This window comes from Pseudophryne corroboree, unplaced genomic scaffold, assembly GCF_028390025.1.
Source record: "Pseudophryne corroboree isolate aPseCor3 unplaced genomic scaffold, aPseCor3.hap2 scaffold_2117, whole genome shotgun sequence".
NCBI classification, from domain to species: Eukaryota; Metazoa; Chordata; class Amphibia; order Anura; family Myobatrachidae; genus Pseudophryne; species Pseudophryne corroboree.
Window position 1 is genome coordinate 31,006 of NW_026968761.1, and position 14,609 is coordinate 45,614.

Below are 14,609 nucleotides of genomic sequence, written 5' to 3' on the forward strand. Positions count from 1 at the left end.
CGAATTTTAAAATTAATTATTCAAAATCTATGGCGATGAATGTCACACTTCCGTCTGCCACGGCATCCCTCCTATCGCAATCGTTCCAATTTACATGGCAAAAATCCCATATTACGTATCTGGGAATCCAGATTCCATCGACACTTAACACTATAACTGCTATTAATCATACCCCACTACTCCGCAAACTGAGACAGGAGATGGGGCACTGGCTCACGCAGAGGTTTTCATGGCTAGGCCGTATAAATATAGTAAAGATGAACATTCTCCCCAGGTTGCTATACCTTTTTCAAACCACTCCTTTAAAACTTCCCCCTCAATTTTTAGCTGAAGCACACAAGGCGATAAGCCACTTTGTCTGGGGCGGTCGGAAACCTAGGTTCAAACATAGCCACCTATCTAGACTGAAATCCCAAGGCGGACAGCAATTGCCCATGATCTCTGCATACTACTGTGAAGACCAGGAGTATTAGAGCATAAACTCAGAGTGTACTCCAGGACTTCTGGGTCAGGTCACGCAGACAGGAGACAGATAAAGATATAACAATATATTTATTAGGTGTTTACTTAGTACAAGCTCTCTAAATCAACTATAAGATAAACACAGTTGAAATTAACCCAAGAACAACAGGTCCCAATAAACAGCAGTTTACCGTCAGACTTCCCAGCACTTCCCCACATGCTCTTGTCCGGATGTAGTATAATTGTGGAGGATCACAGGAGTTTCAAGCAGTGTTCATATAGCAGAGCCAACAAGTCTGCAAATCCAGAGAAAAGTGGGTAATCCAGTAGCCACAATGCTCCCAGGCCAAATCCTCAGCACACTAGCAGGAGCTGAGACTCCAGGACTAGTAGCTTTTAGAAGCCAAACTCACACACACCTGGTGATCTCTTGCCTTCCCTTTTTAAACAACATTCTAATTTCCACCACCAAAAGTCCCTCCTGATTGGAAGAGTTCCATGAAGGTCTGTAAAAGAGATGAGTCATGAGGAGATCCCCCCTGCTGTTCTCATGGCCCAGTGTCTGACTCAGTCCTAGGGGAGAACAATGGGATCTTGACACAATTAATCCCTTGGTGATGGGGGAAGATAGCCAGTCACTCCCTGTTTTATCCTTTTATAGTCATACAGTATGTGACCTCAGAGGGCTCCAACTGCTCCCAGCTTCCTGCTATAGGTGTCTAGTGACTGGTCCAGCATAACACATCACACCTGGCCCTGTTTAAGAACAATAGCTACTACAACATAGTCAGAATGGACCTTGGACAGTATATTCTGTCACATACCTCCCTCTTCTTAAATCAAGGGAGCAGGGTTGGATCCTTTTCCTGGACCAGCCATGTGACCTTTACCAGGTGCGATGCTGTTTCCTTCTTCTCTCCTAGATAATCCATCAGCGTTGGTATGCTCACGGCCCTTTTTGTGAGAGATGGAGAAGTTAAAACTTTGCAAGGCAAGACTCCATCGTAGTAATCGCCCATTGTCCCCAGCTGTCTTTTGTAACCAATGAAGTGGATTGTGGTCAGTCACCACTGTAAATTCTCGTCCATAAAGGTACGGTTGTAACTTTTTCAAGGCCCACACAATGGCCAGGCATTCTTTCTCAATGGTGGCATAAGCCACTTCCCGATCCACCAGTTTACGGGACAAATATACCACAGGGTGGTCACGGCCATCCTCCCCCACTTGGCATAACACTGCTCCCAAACCACAACCAGAGGCGTCAGTTTGAACAATGAACTTCTTGGAGAAGTCGGGGGCAGCTAGTACTGGGGCACTGGAGAGGGCTTCTTTCAGGGCCACAAATGCACTCTCACACTCAGGGGACCATGCAACCTGTCTAGCATATTTCCTTTTGGTCAGGTCAGTCAAAGGTTTGGCCAATGTGCTGTATTGGGGAACAAACCTCCTATAGTAGCCAGCTAGTCCTAAAAATGCTCTAACTTGTTTCTGATTGGAAGGTCTTGGCCAGTTTAGAATGGCTTCCACTTTAGCTGGCTCTGGTCTAATCTTACCCCCTCCCACTCGGTGACCCAGATATTGCACTTCAGCCATTCCTATTTGGCATTTATCAGGACGGATGGTTAACCCACCCTGCTGAATACGCCTGAGGACCTCGGCCACATGTGATAGATGGTCTTCCCAGCAAGAACTAAATATAGCTATGTCATCTAGGTATGCTTGTGCAAAATCCTGACACCCTTCCAGCATTACATCTATAGCTCTTTGGAAAGTGGCCGGGGCATTCTTCATGCCAAAGGGCATCGCCAAAAAATGATAAAGCCCAAATGGAGTGGTAAACGCAGATTTTTCTTGGGCCTCAGGACTTAAGGGGACCTGCCAGTATCCTTTACTAAGATCTAGAGTGGTTACATAGGTTGCTCCCCCTAATCTCTCCAACAACTCTTCCACCCGGGGCATGGGATATGCATCGGTGACAGTCACCTCATTCAAACGTCGGTAATCCACACAGAATCTGGTGGTCCCATCCTTCTTGGGAACTAACACTACCCCGGCTGCCCATGGACTATTGGACTTCACAATAACCCCTAATGCCAGCATCTCATCAATCTCCCTTTTTAGGCTGCCTGCTACCTCAGGCGTGACTCGGTATGGTTTTTGCCGGATGGGCTTGACCTCCCCTGTATCTACCACATGCTGAGTGAGGGTTGTGGTCCCTGGAATACATGTAAATTGCAAAACCTGGGCCATTAACACCTCCCCCATGTCCTGACGCTGGGCAACACTAAGTTTTTCCCCATATTGGACTGCCTCCAATCCTATGCCCTTCTTGCATTCTTCTAACAAATCAGGTAAGGGGTCTAACTCAGGGGCCTCCATGGGGGGACAACATACTACCATTGCTGCTACATTTCTTTCCACATAAGCTTTGAGACGATTAATGTGGAAATTTCTGACTTGTCGGCCAGCCTTATCCAGGGCCACAATGTAATTCACTGGGCCTGACTGTTTTACCACAGTATAAGGGCCATCCCAGGTAGCCTGTAATTTATTCTTACGTACAGGAATAAGCACCATTACTTTCTGTCCCTCGTGTAATTCCCTGAGTCTGGCATTCCGATTATACCATTCAGATTGGCGGGCCTGTGCCCCTTGGAGATTTGTTTGTGTTAAGGCCATTAACCTCGCCATCCTTTCCCGCATCTGTGCCACATACTGCAGGATGGGTTGACCATGATCAATAAAACTTCCTTCCCAGCTTTCACGGACTAGATCTAGTGGTCCTCTGACCCTGCGGCCATACAACAATTGAAAGGGGGAATACCCAGTAGAGTCTTGTGGCACTTCCCTATATGCAAACAGGAGCTGCTGTAGTGCATTTTCCCAGTCCCTCCCCTCTGACTGCACATAAGCCTGCAACAGGTGTTTGAGGGTTCTATTATATCTCTCACATAATCCATTAGTCTGTGGGTGATAGGGGGTGGTCCTTAATGGACGTATTCCCCATTTTTCCCATAATGTCTGTAACAATTCCCCCTGAAATTGGGTCCCCTGATCCGTTACAATCTCTTGGGGATAGCCCAGTCTACTAAATATGTCACTCAGGGCCTGAGCTACATGCTCTGCATCTATAGAGGAGAGTGCTACAGCCTCGGGATATCGAGTTGCAAAGTCTATGAGGGTCAGAATATATCTTTTTCCTGAATGACTAGGAATCTTAAGAGGCCCGACTATATCTACGGCTACCCGCTGAAAGGGTTCCCCAATTATAGGTAAAGGATGTAGAGGGGCTCTTTGTGGTACACCTCCTAACCTCTGACAGGTATCACAGGAGGCTCGATAATGCTTCACATCATGGGATACCTTGGGCCAAAAAAAACTTCTCAAAACTCGAGCAAGAGTTTTCCTGACACCAAAGTGTCCAGCTGCTGGTATGTCATGGGCTAAGGTCAACAGCTGCTGTCGATATCTTTGGGGAACCACCAATTGCTTTAAGGCACTGCCATGGTCCAGATCCTCACTATGAGGAGAAATTCTATACAACAGCCCGTTCACCCATCCTACCTTATACCCTTCAGAGTCAGAAAACCCACTATCTGCTGCACTTCGAAGTTTGGCTAAGGTGGGATCAGTTTTCTGTAGCTTTCTGAATTCACTTCTATCTACCTCCCCCAAGTCAACTACAGTACTCCTATTTCTAAACATATCCTTCTCAGTGATAGGCATACTCACCACCTGTGGATTGGGTTCAGAAGCAGTAGTGTGTTGGATCTGAGTGAGAGTGGGCCCCAGGGAGGACGAAGATGCAGAGTTTGTCTCTGTTGAGAGGGTCATTCTCCGGGCTTGGTTCCTGGTCACCACTTGAACAAAATGTGTGACCAGTCCCTGTCCTAGGTCATTCCCCAGAATTACTTTTGCTGGCAGGCCGCTAAGAACTCCTACATCCACAGGGCCATGGTCTGCCCCCCAGTCCAGATGCACTCGGGCTACTGGGATATCTCGAACTTGATTCCCTGCTGTGGCGATTCTAACCCTTTGGTCCTCAAGGATCTTGTCTACCGACACCAGGTCAGGTTCTATGAGGGTAAGGGAGGCTCCTGAATCTCTCAAACCCTGGACCTCCTGGTCATCCACCCAGACAGACTGCAAATGACCTTTCATGTTTCTGGGAGTTTGGCATCCCTCCTCCACTACCAGGTCCACCACATATACACCATCCATCACCTCTGGTGCATCAGGATGGGGATATTCCCTTTCAAATCCCCCCACTGGTTGGTAGACCACATTAACTGGGGCAGGACGAGCTCCCACATAAGGTCCTCGAGACCGGGTGCAATCCTTCTGCATATGCCCTGGCTGATCACATCTGTAACATCTGCGGGGATAGGACTGTTGCACTAATGAGTGTCGAGGTGCGGCATCCCTCTGGTAAGCGGGGGCAGATAATGGTCTGGTTTTCTGGGTCTCTCTCATTCTCTGTGTTCCTGGTTGCTGTACACTGGGTGCCTTCCATCTGACCCGGTTAGCAAGATACTCATCTGCCATTCGGGCTGCTGACTCTGGGTTTGGAGGTTTACGGTCAGCCACCCACTCTCGAACCTCTGGTGCCATTTTATTTAATAATTGTTCCAGTACCACTTCATTCAGGATTTGTTCAGGGGAATACACATGTCGTCCATCCCACCACTGCTGGCACGCTCTCTTCAGTTGTCTGGCAAATTCAGCATGGGAGTCATCCCCCCCACGATTTAGTGTCCGGAATTTTGCCCGATAGGATTCGGGGGTGACTTGGAATTTTGCCAGCAGGGCTTTCTTCACGAGTTGGTAGTTTCCCACATCCTCATTTGCTAGCGATTGATAGGCTTGCTGAGCTTTGCCTGTTAAACTGGGTCCCACATAACAAGCCCACTCCTCCTCATCAATCTGGTGCACGGTCATCAGTTTCTCAAACACCTGCAGATGAGTATCAATGTCTGTCTCTTCTTCCTTAAATCTGGGCACATCTCCATATCTTAGACGTGGCTTTCTGCTTTCTTCTTCTTGCACAGCCTGTCTAGCTGGTCCCTCCGGGTAGATATTTACTCCCAGCACAGTTTGTATTACTCCTGCCCTCTCCCTAGAGGTAGCTCTGTCCCCTAGGGCTTTCATCCACCGCTCCAATGTTTCAGGAGTTGCCTCTGGTCTCTGCATTCTCCCCATTCTTGTCCCCACTGCTGGGATTTGCTGTTCCTCCTCATCACTTAGAGCAATCTCCCCTGGGTGAGCTCTGTCAAACTCCAATAGTAGATTGATTAACACATCCTTTTGTTCAGTTCCATTACAGGGGATCTTCTTTAGCTTGCAGAACTCAAACAACTGCTGTTTCCTAGTCCTCCTGTAATATGTCTCTGCTTCCCTCAAATCTCCTATTGCAGCTTCACTAGCCATTCTTCCTGAGATGTCTCTTGGGTTATCTGATGGGACTGATGTTAATTGGCTACTTTTTACTGAAACCTGTTCCTGTAGAGCTTGGCGTATCTCTATACAGCACCTTATGCTCTTCCCACTGGACGGGACTGCGTGACCCCACTGTCTGCCACCAATTGTGAAGACCAGGAGTATTAGAGCATAAACTCAGAGTGTACTCCAGGACTTCTGGGTCAGGTCACGCAGACAGGAGACAGATAAAGATATAACAATATATTTATTAGGTGTTTACTTAGTACAAGCTCTCTAAATCAACTATAAGATAAACACAGTTGAAATTAACCCAAGAACAACAGGTCCCAATAAACAGCAGTTTACCGTCAGACTTCCCAGCACTTTCCCACATGCTCTTGTCCGGATGTAGTATAATTGTGGAGGATCACAGGAGTTTCAAGCAGTGTTCATATAGCAGAGCCAACAAGTCTGCAAATCCAGAGAAAAGTGGGTAATCCAGTAGCCACAATGCTCCCAGGCCAAATCCTCAGCACACTAGCAGGAGCTGAGACTCCAGGACTAGTAGCTTTTAGAAGCCAAACTCACACACACCTGGTGATCTCTTGCCTTCCCTTTTTAAACAACATTCTAATTTCCACCACCAAAAGTCCCTCCTGATTGGAAGAGTTCCATGAAGGTCTGTAAAAGAGATGAGTCATGAGGAGATCCCCCCTGCTGTTCTCATGGCCCAGTGTCTGACTCAGTCCTAGGGGAGAACAATGGGATCTTAACACAATTAATCCCTTGGTGATGGGGGAAGATAGCCAGTCACTCCCTGTTTTATCCTTTTATAGTCATACAATATGTGACCTCAGAGGGCTCCAACTGCTCCCAGCTTCCTGCTATAGGTGTCTAGTGACTGGTCCAGCATAACACATCACACCTGGCCCTGTTTAAGAACAATAGCTACTACAACATAGTCAGAATGGACCTTGGACAGTATATTCTGTCACAACTACCACGCCGCAATACTGCATAGAGTTGTAGACTGGTCCCGTCCCGTCTCACATAGGAAGCAATGGGTCGAACTGGAGTCATCTTCTACCAGCCTTAATCTACAAGTAGTGCCCTGGCTCCCTAGATTTAATCGCTCATCACATCCCACTGTGGGACCTACTTTGGCTTTATGGCGGACGCTTCGCTATAAGATGGGAATCTCGTCAAAACGAACATCCCTTATGCCTATCTTCGACAACCCGTTATTCCCCCCGGGTGGGTCCAATAGGATTGCTTCTAGATGGGAAGGGGCGGGTGTGACTAGGGTGGGTCACTTGCTTGCGCATGGCAAACTCAAAACGTTCTCTGAAATACGGAGAGCGGGCGACATTCCTTCTAAAGATTATTGGTTTTACCTTCAGGTACACCATTTTGTTACCTCGAAACGAGAGACAATAGACTTGTATAACACTCTCACGCCTTTTGAGTCCATGTGCGACCAGGAGATAACCCCCACACATGTAGTGTCGGGAATCTATAAGATTCTTCAACAAGGTTCCTTTCCTACTGTCCCCTCTTTTTGTGACGCATGGGATAGAGACTTCATGCACCGGGGAATCAAGATCCACTGGGACACACACTGCAAGGTCATGGCACAATGCTCCACTAGTCTGGACGTTGTGGAAACGCAATATAAATTACTAACAAGATGGTATAGATGCCCGTCCCTTCTGCATAAATTCTACCCCTCAGTTTCCCCTTTGTGCTGGCGATGTGGTAGGGATACGGGCACACTGATACACATATGGTGGGATTGTCTGTCGATTGCCCCTTTTTGGAATACGATCATAGACCTATCCACAAAGATTTTGGGTGGCCCTGTCCCGCCGGGTCCGGACTTTTGGCTATTATCGCATTCAGATATACCCCTTTCCCGCTACAAGAAATCCCTCCTTAAACACTTAAATAACGCAGCAAGAGCTGTACTCCCGGTGCATTGGAAATCCACTAACCCACCGACAATATGGGAGTGGTTCCAACGCATTGACTTCTATATGCATATGGAGAATGTTTATTCTGCCGCCTTGGACAAATACTCAGATTACATAGCTACCTGGCTCCCTTGGATTGAATTCAAGATCACTAACACCTATGCTGATTATGCACCCTGACCATACATTGAGGACGGGGGTCCTTAAGGCCCCCGCTTTGGCTTCTGTATGTGCTACATATGTGGCCTACCTACTCCCCTCCCCATTCTGCTTCCCCCCTCTCCCCCCTCTTCCCTTTGTCCTCCTCTTTATCTATTTGTTTCCAAATGTTTACTACCTCACACTTTCTATAAAAGCTATGTTATTAAGCGATATCGATATGAGGATGTTTTTGATCCCAGATTTTGTACAATCTACCAAACGTGGCACAGTTTAAGAAAAGATAGATGAAACTGTTGATTCCTTTTTACTGCAAACATTTATTGATGTATATAACTACAATTGATAAGATATGAGACTGTTGTCTACATTCTATTCTATGATATGTATGTTAACATATTTGGAAAATGTTTTATATTATAAAATGAAAAATAAAGAATTTAAAAAAAAAAAAAAAACAAGGCGCTTGTGACAATATGTATTCTATTTTGCAACAATTTAAATGTTGCAATACTGTAGTGCAATACCTGTAAAAAAGAAAAGGATTAGTAATGTTTACAGCTCCTTTTGTGTTTATTTTCAGTCCTGCCGGATTTTTCTGTAAAACCGGCTCCTTATCCCATTGAAATCTCTGTACGGGGTGACGGTAACCCCGTAGTATAGGGAAAGATAGGGTTACCGTCACCCCGTACAGAGATTTCAATGACTTCCTCCCCCTATGACCCTCCTCCAAGCCTCAGTTAGATTTTTGTGCCGAACGAGAAGGGTGCACACTAGGTGGCTCTCCTGAGCTGCTTAGTGAAAAGTTTTTTATGTTCAGTGAGACCTGCTGGCAACAGGCTCACTGCATCGAGGGACTAAGGGGAGAAGAAGCGAACTCACCTGCGTGCAGAGTGGATTGGGCTTCTTAGGCTACTGGACATTAGCTCCAGAGGGATCGATCACAGGCCCAGCCATGGATGGGTCCCAGAGCCGCGCCGCCAGCCCCCTTACAGAGCCAGAAGAGCGAAGAGGTCCAGAAATCGGCGGCAGAAGACGTCCTGTCTTCAACAAGGTAGCGCACAGCGCTGCAGCTGTGCGCCATTGCTCTCAGCACACTTCACACTCCGGTCACTGAGGGTGCAGGGCGCTGGGGGGGGCGCCCTGAGCAGCAATAAAAACACCTTGGATGGCAAAAAATGCATCACATATAGCTCCTGGGCTATATGGATGAATTTAACCCCTGCCAGAATACACAGAAAAACGGGAGATAAGGCCGCCGGGAAGGGGGCGGAGCCTATCTCCTCAGCACACTGGCGCCATCTTCCCTCACAGCTCCGTTGGAGGGAAGCTCCCTGGCTCTCCCCTGCAGTCACTACACTACAGAAAGGGTTAAAAAAGAGAGGGGGGCACTAATTAGGCGCAGTATTAAAAATACAGCAGCTATAAGGGGAAAAACACTTATATAAGGTTATCCCTGTATATATATAGCGCTCTGGTGTGTGCTGGCAAACTCTCCCTCTGTCTCCCCAAAGGGCTAGTGGGGTCCTGTCCACTATCAGAGCATTCCCTGTGTGTGTGCTGTGTGTCGGTACGATTGTGTCGACATGTATGAGGAGGAAAATGGTGTGGAGGCGGAGCAGATTGCCTGTAATAGTGATGTCACCCCCTAGGGGGTCGACACCTGAGTGGATGAACTGTTGGAAGGAATTACGTGACAGTGTCAGCTCTGTATAAAAGACAGTGGTTGACATGAGACAGCCGGCTACTTAGCTTGTGCCTGTCCAGACGTCTCATGGGCCGTCAGGGGCTCTAAAGCGCCCGTTACCTCAGATGGCAGATACAGACGCCGACACGGATACTGACTCCAGTGTCGACGGTGAAGAGACAAACGTGACTTCCAGTAGGGCCACACGTTACATGATTGAGGCAATGAAAAATGTTTTACACATTTCTGATAATACGAGTACCACCAAAAAGGGGTATTATGTTCGGGGAGGAAAAACTACCTGTAGTTTTCCTGAATCTGAGAAATTAAATGAGGTGTGTGATGATGCGTGGGTTTCCCCCGATAACAACTGATAATTTCTAAAATGTTATTGGCATTATATCCTTTCCCGCCAGAGGTTAGGGTACGTTGGGAAACACCCCCTAGGGGGGATAAGGCGCTCACACACTTGTAAGAACAAGGGCTCTACCCTCTCCTGAGATGGCCGCCCTTAAGGATCCTGCTGATAGAAAGCAGGAGGGTATCCTAAAATGTATTTACACACATACTGGTGTTATACTGCGACCAGCAATCGTCTCAGCCTGGATGTGCAGTGCTGGGTTGGCGTGGTCGGATTCCCTGACTGAAAATATTGATACCCTAGATAGGGACAGTATTTTATTGCCTATAGAGCATTTGAAAGATGCATTTCTATATATGCGTGATGCACAGCGGAATATTTGCCGACTGGCATCAAGTCTAAGTGCGTTGTCCATTTCTGCCAGTAGATTATGGACACGACAGTGGTCAGGTGAGGCGGATTCCAAACGGCAATTGGAAGTATTGCCTTATAAAGGGGAGGAGTCATTTGGGGTCGGTCTTTTAGACCTCGTGGCCACGGCAACAGCTGGGAAATCCATGTTTGTACCCCAGGTCGCCTCTCAACATAAGAAGACGCCGTATTATTAGGCGCAGTCTTTTCGTTGGCAAGCGGGCAAAGGGTTCCCCATTTCTGCCCGTGACAGAGGGAGAGGAAAAAGGCTGCAGAAATCAGCCAGTTCCCAGGAACAGAAGCCCTCTCCTGCCTCTGCCAAGCCCTCAGTATGACGCTAGGGCTTTACAAGCTCAAGCACGGTGGGGGCCCGTCTCAACAAATTGGAATTCGAGACGTCCCCCCCTCGCCGTTTCCTAAAGTCGGCTTTACCGACGTCTCCCTCTGACAGGGAGGCAGTTTGGGAAGCCATTCACAAGCTGTATTCCCAGCAGGTGATAATCAAGGTACCCCTCCTGCAACAGGGAACGGGGTATTATTCCACACTGTTGTGGTACCGAAGCCGGACGGCTCGGTGAGACCGATTCTAAATCTAAAATCTTGAACACTTACATACAGAGGTTCAAATTCAAGATTGAGTCACTCAGAGCAGTGATTGCGAACCTGGAAGAAGGGGACTACATGATGTCTCGGGACATCAAGGATGCTTACCTTCATGTCCCAAATTACTCTTCTCACCAAGGGTACCTCAGGTTTGTGGTACAGAACTGTCACTATCAGTTTCAGACACTGCCGTATGGATGGTCCACGGCACCCCGGGTCTTTACCAAGGTAATGGCCGAAATGATGATACTCCTTCGAAGGAAGGGAATTTTAGTTATCCCTTACTTGGACGATCCCCTGATAAGGGTATGATCCAAGGAACAGTTGGAGGTCGGTGTAGCACTATCTCAGGTAGTGTTGCGGCAGCACGATTGGATTCTCAATATTCCAAAATCGCAGCTGATTCCGACGACTCATCTTCTGTTCCTAGGGATGATCCTGGACACAGTCCAGAAAAAGGTGTTTCTCCGGGAGGAGAAAGTCAGGGAGTTATCCAAGCTAGTCGGGAACCTCCTATAACCGAGCCAAGTCTCAGTACATCAATGAAAGGGTTCTGGGAAAAATGGTGGCTTCTTACGAAGCAATCCCATTCGGCAGTTTCCACTCAAGAACTTTCCAGTGGGACCTGCTGGATAAATGGTCCGGGTCGCATCCTCAGATGTATCAGCGGATAACCCTGTCACCAAGGACAAGGGTGTCTCTCCTGTGGTGGTTGCAGAGTGCTCATCTTCTAGAGGGCCGCAGATTCGGCATTCAGGACTGGGTCCTGGTGATCACGGATGCCAGCCTGCGAGGCTGGGGAGCAGTCACACAGGGAAGGAATTTCCAGGGCTTATGGTCAAGCCTGGAGACATCACTTCACATAAATATCCTGAAGCTAAGGGCCATTTACAATGCTCTAAGCTCAGCAAGACCTCTGCTTCAAGGTCATCTGGTGTTGATCCATTCGGACATCACGGCAGTCACCCACGTAAACAGACAGGGTGGCACAAGAAGCAGGAGGGCAATGGCGGAAGCTGCAAGGATTCTTCGCTGGGCGGAAAATCATGTGATAGCACTGTCAGCAATATTCATTCCGGGAGTGGACAACTGGGAAGCAGACTTCCTCAGCAGACACGACCTCCACCCGGAAGAGTGGGGACTTCACCCAGAAGTCTTCCACATGATTATAAAACTCGACGGGTATTGCGCCAGGTCAAGGGACCCTCAGGCAATAGCTGTAGACGCTCTGGTAACACCGTGGGTGTACCAGTCAGCGTATGTGTTCCCTCCTCTGCCTCTCATACCCAAGGTACCGAGAATTATAAGATGGAGAGGAGTAAGCACTATATTCGTGGCTCCGGATTGGCCAAGAAGGACTTGGTAACCGGAACTTCAAGAGATGCTCACGGAGGATCCGTGGCCTCTACCTCTAAGAAGGGACCTGCTCTAGCAAGGACCCTGTCTGTTCCAAGACTTACCGCGGCTGCTTTTGACGGCAGAGCGTTTGAACGCCGGATCCTGAAGGAGAAAGGCATTCCGGATGAAGTCATTCCTATCCTGATCAAAGCCAGGAAGGATATAACCGCAAAACATTATCACCGCATTTGGCGAAAATATGTTGCGTGGTGCGAGGCCATTAAGGCCCCAACGGAGGAATTTCAACTGGGTCGATTCCTGCATTTCCTGCAAACAGGAGTGTCTATGGGCCTAAAATTAGGATCCATTAAGGTTCAGATTTCGGCCCTGTCGATTTTCTTCCAGAAAGAACTGGCTTCAGTCCCTGAAGTTCAGACGTTTGTAAAAGGGGTACTGTATATACAACCTCCTTTTGTGCTTCCAGTGGCACCTTGGGATCTCAATGTAGTTTTTGGGTTCCAAAACTCACATTGGTTTGAACCACTTAAATATGTGGAGTTAAAATATCTCACATGAAAAGTGGTCATGCTGTTGGCCCTGGCCTGGGCCAGGCGCGTGTCAGAATTGGCGGCTTTATCCTGTAAAAGCTCTCATCTGATTTTCCATTCGGACAGGGCGGAATTGAGGACTCGTCCTCAGTTTCTCCCTAAGGTGGTTTTCAGCGTTTCACCTGAATCAACCTATGGTGGTGCCTGCGGCTACTAGGGACTTGGAGGATTCCAAGTTGCTAGACGTTGTCAGGGCCCTGGAAATATAGGTTTCCAGGACGGATGGAGTCAGAAAATCTGACTCGTTGTTTATTCTGTATGCACCCAACAAGCTGGGTGCTCCTGCTTCTAAGCAGACTATTGCTCGTTGGATTTGTAGTACAATTCAGCTGGCACATTCTGTGGCAGGCCTGCCACAGCCAAAAATCTGTAAATGCCCACTTCACAAGGAAGGTGGGCTCATCTTGGGCGGCTGCCCAAGGGGTCTCGGCCTTACAACTTTGCCGAGCAGCTACTTGGTCAGGAGCAAATACGTTTGTAAAATTCTACAAATTTGATACCCTGGCTGAGGAGGACCTGGAGTTCTCTCATTTGGTGCTGCAGAGTCATCCGCACTCTCCCGCCCGTTTGGGAGCTTTGGTATAATCCCCATGGTCCTTACGGAGTCCCCAGCACAAACTAGGACGTCAGAGAAAATAATAATTTACTTACCGATAATTCTTTTTCTCGTAGTCCGTAGTGGATGCTGGGCGCCCATCCCAAGTGCGGATTGTCTGCAATACTGGTACATAGTTATTGGTACCAAAAAATCGGGTTATTGCTGTAGTGAGCAATCTTTTCTAGAGGCTCCTCTGTTATCATGCTGTTAACTGGGTTTAGATCACAAGTTATACGGTGTGATTGGTGTGGCTGGTATGAGTCTTACCCGGGATTCAAAATCCTTCCTTATTGTGTACGCTCGTCCGGGCACATTATCCTAACTGAGGCTTGGAGGAGGGTCATAGGGGGAGGAGCCAGTGCACACCAGGTAGTTCTAAAGCTTTACTTTTGTGCCCAGTCTCCTGCGGAGCCGCTATTCCCCATGGTCCTTACGGAGTCCCCAGCATCCACTACGGACTACGAGAAATAGAATTATCGGTAAGTAAATTCTTATTTTTACTCACCGGTAAATCTATTTCTCCTAGTCCGTAGTGGATGCTGGGAACTCCGTAAGGACCATGGGGAATAGCGGCTCCGCAGGAGACTGGGCACAACTAAAAGAAAGCTTTAGGACTAACTGGTGTGCACTGGCTCCTCCCCCTATGACCCTCCTCCAGACCTCAGTTAGGATACTGTGCCCGGAAGAGCTGACACAATAAGGAAGGATTTTTGAATCCCGGGTAAGACTCATACCAGCCACACCAATCACACCGTACAACTCGTGATTTTAAACCCAGTTAACAGTATGATAACAATGGAGCCTCTGAACAGATGGCTCTCAACAATAACCCGTTTTAGTTAACAGTAACTATGTACAAGTAATGCAGACAATCCGCACTTGGGATGGGCGCCCAGCATCCACTACGGACTACGAGAAATAGAATTACCGGTGAGTAAATTCTTATTTTCTCTGACGTCCTAGTGGATGCTGGGAACTCCGTAAGGACCATGGG

General features: G+C 47.9%; 1 protein-coding gene across 1 annotated transcript in view; it reads right to left on the minus strand.

Moving 5' to 3' along the window:
- The window catches only part of LOC135006235 (zinc finger protein OZF-like), a 29,181-nt gene that overhangs the window by 3,510 nt on the left and 11,062 nt on the right, over positions 1–14,609 (minus strand). The gene's annotated exons all lie outside the window — the stretch shown is intronic.